This window comes from Echinops telfairi, unplaced genomic scaffold (assembly GCF_000313985.2).
Source record: "Echinops telfairi isolate 266 unplaced genomic scaffold, ASM31398v2 ScPeMD7_7467;HRSCAF=8505_1, whole genome shotgun sequence".
In the NCBI taxonomy this organism is placed as follows: domain Eukaryota; kingdom Metazoa; phylum Chordata; class Mammalia; order Afrosoricida; family Tenrecidae; genus Echinops; species Echinops telfairi.
In genome coordinates this window covers 36,251,348-36,260,189 of record NW_022111368.1, presented here as the reverse complement: position 1 = coordinate 36,260,189, position 8,842 = coordinate 36,251,348, and the positions used below count along the sequence as shown (strand labels likewise).

The 8,842-nt window shown below is 41.4% G+C and overlaps 1 protein-coding gene across 5 annotated transcripts in view; it reads right to left on the bottom strand.

The window, feature by feature from the left end:
• The window catches only part of CTNNA2 (catenin alpha 2), a 1,370,089-nt gene that overhangs the window by 448,101 nt on the left and 913,146 nt on the right, over positions 1-8,842 (bottom strand). The window lies entirely within an intron of this gene.

Below are 8,842 nucleotides of genomic sequence, written 5' to 3'. Positions count from 1 at the left end.
ATATATATATATATAATCTCACTGATTTATATCAAGAAAACAGATCACAGTTGTAGAAGTTAGCAAGTCTAGTTTGAGTCCAGGCAGGTTCCAAGTCCATGGTCTTGGGTGTTAAGGTGGAGGCTTCTCGTGACCCGTGTAACTTCAGAGGCTGATGAACCCAAGATTGACCCATGTAACTTCAGAGGCTGATGAACCCAAGAACACAACTGGTGTCTACAGAGGTAGATGAATCCAAGGTCAGACTTGTGACTAGAGATGGGAATGAGTACAAGGCTGGCAGATCAAATGGCAGGCCACTGATGTCTCCCAGGATCAGGAGACAATAGGGCAAGCCATTGGCTCAAGTCGAAAATACCAAAGGTCTATGAACTAAATCCAGGAAAAAGCCAGAAAAACCTCTCACAGCATTAATTTATGCTTCACCTGTGAAGCAATTAATTGTATCAGGCTTGTGGTTAGAGTAAGGGTGCTGCAGTCTATGCAATCCGTATCACTTTGTGGGGGCTTATAACTGATTGGCTCTGATTGTGCTGGGTTAGGTCTGGTTACGGGTTAGGTCTGTTAACTGCCAAACCACTCAGGCTCCTGACCCATCTAAATTGACACAAATCTATTATATTTCATTTTCTGGGATACGTATGTGTAAGTAAAATAAATAAATCAGTATTTCAAAATAAATACATAAAAATAAAATTAATGCGTGAATTGAAATAGGACTGGAGAATGTGCCTGGAAAAGCAATCATCCTGCCTTTTTAAATGGGAGTATTCTCCTCCTCCCCAGTGTATCTTAACCTGGCTCCATTGTTTCAAGCTGGCCAATGTGCCCTATGTGTTCTCCATGACTATGTGAGTCCCCATGTGCTCTCTGAGCCTTAGTGGCACCGTGGCTAAGTACATGGCTGTGAGCCAAAAGGTCAGCAGGTGAACCCAACACTGGTTGTCAGGAAGGAGAAGGCTTGGTCCTCTGCTCCTGTACAAAGATGACCTTAAGACCCACTGGGGGCAGTTCTCCTCTGTCCTTTAGGATGGCTAGGAGTCAGAATGGACTCAATGGTGACACTTCACTCCCCGTTTCCCCTCAGTCTTTACCATGCCCTTCCAACGGCTTCTATGATGGGAAGTGAGTTCTTCAATTATTTAGAATGTATGCATCTGTTCTGTTGAAGAAGACATTACTTTTCTAGAGGAAGCAACTTTTCCTTAGTACTCTATGGGCTGAACAGTGAATTGTTTCCATACTCGTAATCAAAAAAGAAAAAATTCTGTCAAATAAAGGATAAAGGAAGCTCAGTAGGTCACTGTTTCCTGCTTCACCTTTCATTAACAACAAAACCACTGTCATTAACACTGTCACCTTTCATTAACAACAAAACGAAACCCTCACTGTCATCGAGTCAATGCTGACTCATAGCCGCCCCAGAGGACAGAGGGGAACTGCCCCTTTGGATTTCTGAGGTTTTAAATCTTCATAGAAGTAGAAAGTCTCATAGAATGGCTGGTGAGTTTAATTACTGGTTGTGGTAGTTACCTAATCTGGTGTCAATTTCAGAATTACGAGTGTAGGGGTGGAGTCCAGCCTGTGAATCCAAGAATAGCCAATGAGACTTCTGTGTGGGCATGGCCTTCTAAGAATTCTGGGAAATGCTGATGTTCCTCCTTGGAGATGGGAGATACTCCCTCTCTCTACTGGCTCTCTGCGAGACATCCCCGAGGAGAAGTCTGATGCAGCCCTGGAAACTGGAGAAACCACGGGGAAACCCCTGCCAGTGCTGAGAGGCTTACTATGCCACTGGATTCAAAGACTTTCTACCCACTGGCCTGTGGTCATCCTGCACTCGGCATCATTACATGTGTTTCGTGAGTCTAAAGAGGACTTTATAGATTAGTATTGGACATATGGGCTAATATTGTACTTATGGGCTTGATCTGGACTGGGCTGGCATGTATTTTCAATATTGAATTGCTTTTGTATATAAACCTCTTTCCTAAACAAATATGAATTTCTATGGATTTGTTTCTCTAGTACACCCAGACAAACACACTGGTCTTGTGGTAAGTCGCCAATGGTAACCCACTAAGCCACCAGGGCTCCTTTCGTTTTACATAGACAGGAGCCAAGAGTCTTGGTGTGAACCTTAGTCATTTTGTCATTAGTTGGTGCTGAGTCTATTTTGCCTCATGGCGACCTTGTGAGTGCAGAGGGAAACGGCTACATAGTGTCTGCATGTCTGTTACCTTTTGGATGCAGACCATCAAGTTTATCTTCTGAAGCAGTTCTGGATAGGTTCAAATGCCACTTGGCTAGTAGTCGATATTTTCTGTCACGCAGGCACTCCTTAGAAACCTTTATGATAATTCTAGTAATATTTATACCATATTTAAGGTAGTAGAAAACATCACAATAGTGTACAACACACATCATGAGTAACACAATCCTTAAACCACATCATTTTCACAAGCAGGATTCCTTAGGAGGCCCTTGTTTCCTTCTGGTTCTAAGCAAGTCTTGAGGGTGAGTGCTGCCAACCCAGCAAAGCCACCCAGGAAAGAACCTGAAGCCTCTACAGGGAGACCAGGCAGATCCACCCCAGCAGCCAGTGCTGAAGCCCCTACAGGGAGACCAGGGCAGATCCACCCCAGCAGCCAATGCTAAAGCCCCTACAGGGAGACCACAGCGGATCCACCCCAGCAGCCAGGGCTGAAGCCCCTACAGGGAGATCATAGCAGATCCACCCCAGTAACCAGGGCTGATTCTTGGGGCTGACTGTGTACCTAGTAGACAGCTCCAGGTTTTTGGGGTTCTTTGTCTTTAAATATTTTATCGGGTTTATACTGAAAGTTTATATCGCAGTTACGTTCCCATTTGACAATTTCCAGACAACTTGATCAGTGACATTCGTTACATTTACCACTGCATCAACATTCTCTTCTATTGTCTTTTTTGTTCCCTTTCCAATCTCTAGTTTCTCTAGCCCCTTATCTGTTCACCTTTGCTTTTGAGTAATTGTTGGCATTTATAAAAACCAATCATCATAGAGTCAATCTCAATGAAGAGCAAGCCGATAAGACAATTGTAGAATTGTCCTATATGGTTTTTATGGCTGTAATCTTTACATAAGTAGAGCAGCTAGTGGACTCAAATTACCTACCATTAGCAGCTGGACTTTAAACCAGTCTGCCACCAGAGCTCTTTATATATTACATATAAAATCATATATGCATATAAACATATAGACATATACTCGAGCACATAATCATATAGAACAGCGGTTCTAAACCTGTGGGTCGTGACCCCTTTCACAGCGGTCGCCTAAAACCATTGGAAAACACATGTCTGATGGTCTCAGGAAATGAGACACCACTCCTCTATCTGTCTCCAGGCGGATCCGACCACATGCAGATATGCCAACATATGAGTAGCCAGCATGAAGACTGTTACCCATGCTACAACATGCTTGAAGACCAAATTTCATTTATTTGTCATTAGAAATAAATATCTCACAATATAGAATTACATATTGTTTTTGTGATTAATCACTAGCTTAAATTATGTTCAATTTGTAACAATGAAAATACATCCTGCATATCAGATATTTACATTATGATTCATAACAGTAGCAAAATTACAGTTATGAAGTAGCAATTAAAATCATGTTATGGTTTGGAGTGACCACCACATGAGGAACTATATTAAATGGTTGTAGCACTAGGAAGGTAGAGAACCACTGATATAGAAGCTATCTTCAAAATTTTCATGGAAATGCATATTATAAAAATCTATGTGTGGAATGGAGCAAGCACACCAGCCTGCGTGATCACGAGGTGCCAAAGGGATCAGTTATCAAGCATCAAATAACAAAAAAATCATATCATTGTGTGCTGACCTCCCTGATATGATCGATGAAGACAAATGGGTGCATAAGCAAATGTGGCGAAGAAGGCTGATGGTACCCGGCTATCAAAAGATATAGCGTCTGGGGTCTTAAAGATTGAAGGTAAACAAGCGGCCATCTAGCTCAGAATCAACAAAGCCCACATGGAAAAAGCACACCAGCCTGTGTGATCATGACATGTCGAAGGGGGAACCAGGTATCAGGCATCCTCAGAACAAAAAATCATATCATTGTGAGTGAGGGGCAGTGCGGGGTGAAGACCCAAAGCCCATTTGTAGGCCACTGGACATCCTCTTACAGAAGAGTCTTGGGGAGGAGATGAGCCAGTCAGGGTGTGATGTAGAAAAGATGAAACACACAACTTTCCTCTAGTTCCTAAATGTTTCCTCCTCCCCCACTATCATGATCCCAATTCTACCTTACAAATCTGGCTAGACCAGAGGATGTACACTGGTACAGATAGGAACTGGAAACACAGGGAATCCAGGGCTGCTGGTCCCTTTAGGTCAAGTGGTGTGAGTGACGATACTGGCAGGGTGGAGGGAGGGTGGGTTAGAAAGGGGGAACTGATTACAAGGTTCTACATGTGACCTTCTCCCTAGGGAACGGACAACAGAAAAGTGGGTGAAGGGAGACGTTGGACAGGGCAAGATATGACAAAATAATAATTTAGAAATTATCCAGGGTTCAGGAGGGAGGAGGGAGGGGGACGAGAGGGGAAAAATTGAGGAGCTGATGCCAGGGGCTTAGGTAGAGAGCAAAAGTGCAAATCTTTTGAGAATGATGAAGGCAATGTACAAATGTGCTTTACACAACTGATGTGTTTATGGATTGTGATAAGAGTTGTATGAGCCCCTAATTAAACGATTAAGAAAAAAAGAGAGATAGAGCTCACAGAAAATAAATCTATGTGTGGATTTCAAAATAATAATAATAATACAATACATTTATACTAACTTGTTATAAGGTATCCAGTTTTGGACACTAAGAAGGATAAGTTATCAGAAAGAATCCTATCAGAGCAACACGAATTCTGCAAAACTTGTCACAAGAGCAAACATCAACTTTATGAAGCTTACGTGGAGAGATGGTGAACCTATTGATGCTCTATGGAAAGTTTATGGGGACAATGCCCAAGAGAAGTCTGTCATTTGCAAATGAGTAACTCATTTTCAGAAGGGACAAGAGGGGATGATGTTGAAGCCTGCAACTGCAGACCATCCATATCAGTTTTCAATTAAGATATTAATTTAATTAGTACCCTAATTAAAGAGGACATTACTTAACAGTAACAACATGAGCCAACATAACATGCTAGAGATAGCTTATACATTTCTCAACTTTGATAGAGTTTATATTTTTTTATTTTAACTCAATATTCTAGGAAAATTTTGAAGACTTCTCATATACATCTTTTACACACACACAAAGGTAGGTTAAAAAAGTATTGCTACTGTAGTTCATACACACATGGATTATGCCAATAAAAATACATGTAAATATGTATCTGTGACTAATGGATGTCTACAAATAAGCTTGCTCACTCAGATCTTGACCTCAGTCCCACTGACGTGCCTTTATAGCAGAGCCGATCAAAACAGTGATGTCTCAGGAGATCAGATGGGCCAGTTAAATTCAAATCAAAAAGTCAGGTCTCAAAATTATGAGTGGGTTTTTTTGGTATTTGTTTTTTTTGACTCCAAAGAAGTGATATTGATAGACTTTCTCAAAGGACACAGAGGTTTGTCTGGAAGAAGTTTTAAGAACATTGAAAACAGCATTGGTGAGAAAAGGCCAGGAAAGTTGATCTAAGGGGTTTGTTTTAAGAATGCAGAATTTGAGATGGTATAAATTTAAGAATGCAGAATTCTTTTGGAAAGAGCTAGAGAGATGGAAGTAGCTCCGTCAGAAATATATAGACCTAGATGGAGGATCTGTGGAGTGATCACAGCTTCATAGTTTGACACTTTTGTTCCAATAAAAGTTTATAGTAATACTTTTTTACATACCCTTATATACACAGAGAGAGAGAGAGAGTAGGGCAGCATCTAGCACAGATGGTGGCCCACCCTGAGCACATGGATAAGTGATCATCACAAAGTTAAAAGCCAGTCTTGGGCATATGTTATAGTTAAAGTCGAAGCAGGGGTGCTAATGACATATCAGGAACGAACAATTAGGGAATTAATTAATTAAGGCTCTGTTTATACTTCTATTGTCAGTGCTAATTATGTGTTGGTTTGAAGTGATCTCCCCTGTCTTCATCCGTGGCTGTCAGTAACTGATAACATACTTGTATTTCCACCAGTATCTGTTTTTTGTTCCAGGGTCATATTTGCAGAGGCAGCACAGATTCTCCCAAGACGACAGCTACAATCAAGGAGCAAGCACATCCTCAATGAAGCTCAAATGCTTGCTTTTGTTTGGTTTTGCTTTGCTTTTTAATTAGAGGTGTGCTACTGTTACTAACTCTTTCAGACTTTAAGCCTGTCTGGTGTTTTGGTAAATCAAGATAGTACTTCTCCTTCGACTTTGAACAAGAACTGATGGTAGAGGTCTTGAACAAGGACAAGACAGGAAAAGTCCCTTCCATGTAGCATTTGAAGACCAAGATTTCCCTCCTGTGTCCCTCCTCGGTCCCTCCTCAGGCATTTCTAAAGTAAGCAAGCACCTGGAGGCAGGAAAGCTGCTGAAGATTCACAATGAGGAATTGACATTGGAATCTGTTCACTCAGGCCTGTGATCATGCATTTCTCAGAGAGAGAGAGAGAGAGAGAGAGAGAGAGAGGGTGACAGCTATTTTTCTGCTCATTTCTTACAACTGCCCTCAGACCTACAATTTGAGAGCAATATGTATTATAATTTTTGCAATCTTGTGAAAGGCATTGGGAAATAGGTGCTAGGGAAAGTGGTGGGAGTGGATCTGTGAATGGGAGGAGAGAGGTGGAGATCTTCATCAGCAATGCCTTAGGAATGTTTTAGACTTCTAAATAGCCAAGGAATAAAAGGGCCAAAACTCATCAAAAATATGAGCTTTGACTACTGAAAAAGTGTGTGCAAACAAAAAGGACTCATGCAAGAGAAGAGACTATGGAACACAAAAGCAAAAAAGCACACACTCATGATCGGTTTATCCATCAGTCCAGAGTTTCACTCCTGGGTTGCCATGCTGTCGGAGATCCTTATGACTTTTTACCCGTGATCACAGAGCATCCTAGCAATCCTGTCCTCCTTTAAAAGCTCGACCTGAGAAGTTGATTTTCTTTTTTCTTTTTCTTTTAGAAGGTATTTTCCTTAAATGGAAAATGTGTGCCAATGTACCTCATTTTACAACTTCTAACTTTAAGGTCTTCTCTCTTTTTTTTCTTTCTGATTAGAACTCTTGGCTACATTGTGGTATTGCTATTGTTGGACGCAGTTTGATTGGCTGTTAAGAGTCAGCTGTTAAAGGTAGTGATTCTGAGGGGCAGGAAAAGGAGTCCTACATCTGTCTAATCGAGCATCGAGCATAAAGATGAACGTCTGACAGAGAGGCACGAGGGGAGCAGAGGACACACATTTTCTGCACACAGAAACAGATCAAATGACAAGAAGACTAGAGTTGCCATCTGCTGGAGGATGGAAAGAATGACATTTGACACTATTTGCCAGAGCAAAACTAACCTCGTTAGTCAAAATAACAAGTCTCCTTGTACTGTGTATGCCCAGTTAAAGGATTGGGAAAAAAATGTGTAGGGGTGTCATGATTTCAACGTGACATGTTTTGGATCATTCATAAACTCTATTGGGGAAGATAGGGAAAGGATTTTCTTTCCTAATGGGCTCATTGCCCACTGCTGAAAAGGTATGATGGATATTGCTTCACACCCCGTCAAATACCAGCACGTATTTCTCACTTTCACCATTGTGACTCTGAAAAGGCTGATGGGCTTTCCGTGTAGTCACTGCTTCCCGAGTGTCGCTCTGCTTATGCAACATGACCAAGTGCATGAGGCTCACTTAGGTTCAATATAAAGTGCTCTGGCCTGGGAGTAGAAAGCGCAGGATTGCACATGTTTGTTTGCCCACCAGCTACCAATATAAAACCATAAGCCAATCAGTTTATTACTCTGGGCCTCGGTCTTTTAAGCTGTAAAATTATAAGTGATATTGAGGAGGAGCTGCCGACTCTTAAAGATCTCTGAGGTCCCTTTCAGCTCTCAAATTTTGTGAATCTATAAGCACTGAAAACTCATGGAGCCCATATAACATGAATATTCAAGCTAAACTCTCATTATTGCTTCTCCTAAATGCAGCAAAGCAGTATCTAATGGCCTGATTAATCAGCCATAACCATCTTCTTCACCAATGAAGGGAAAAAAGGTTTTCCTTTTTCTCAGATTGTAGAAAAAGAGCTAGTTATTAAAACTTGATTTCTCCGACACTGTTTCTGTTGCAGCAACTTCCATAGCCAAACTCTGATCAGGAAAAATGGAAAAGAAACCCAGCGTTATGGAATTCAATCAGGAAGCAAATAAGGAGATCAATACAACAGGGAAGTCCAGAGAATGGGAAACTGAGGTCAAAGGTCTCACCCATCATTCCATAACCACTTTTGGGTCCAAATGGATTAGATCAGAGAATTGGCAGATTTTTCTTACCCGAAACAAACCCAAGGCTGCTTCTGTAGCTCTGAATCCTGGCTCTATGCAGACTACCCTAATTAAGTGTCCCCACCTCAAAATCCATTCCAGATCCCTCCAGCCCCCAATAACTCTTCCCTCCTCTGGACACACTAGTATTTGATGTCTCAACCTCTCACTTAGTTGGTGATCAGTTAGCCATCCATTAATTTATTCCTTTGACAAATATTTAATAAGCACCTATTAGATCTCTTACATTAAGTTCCTTGTTCTCACAAAGCTTATGTTTTTAGCGGGGATTGGGGGTAGGTGGGTAAAGGCA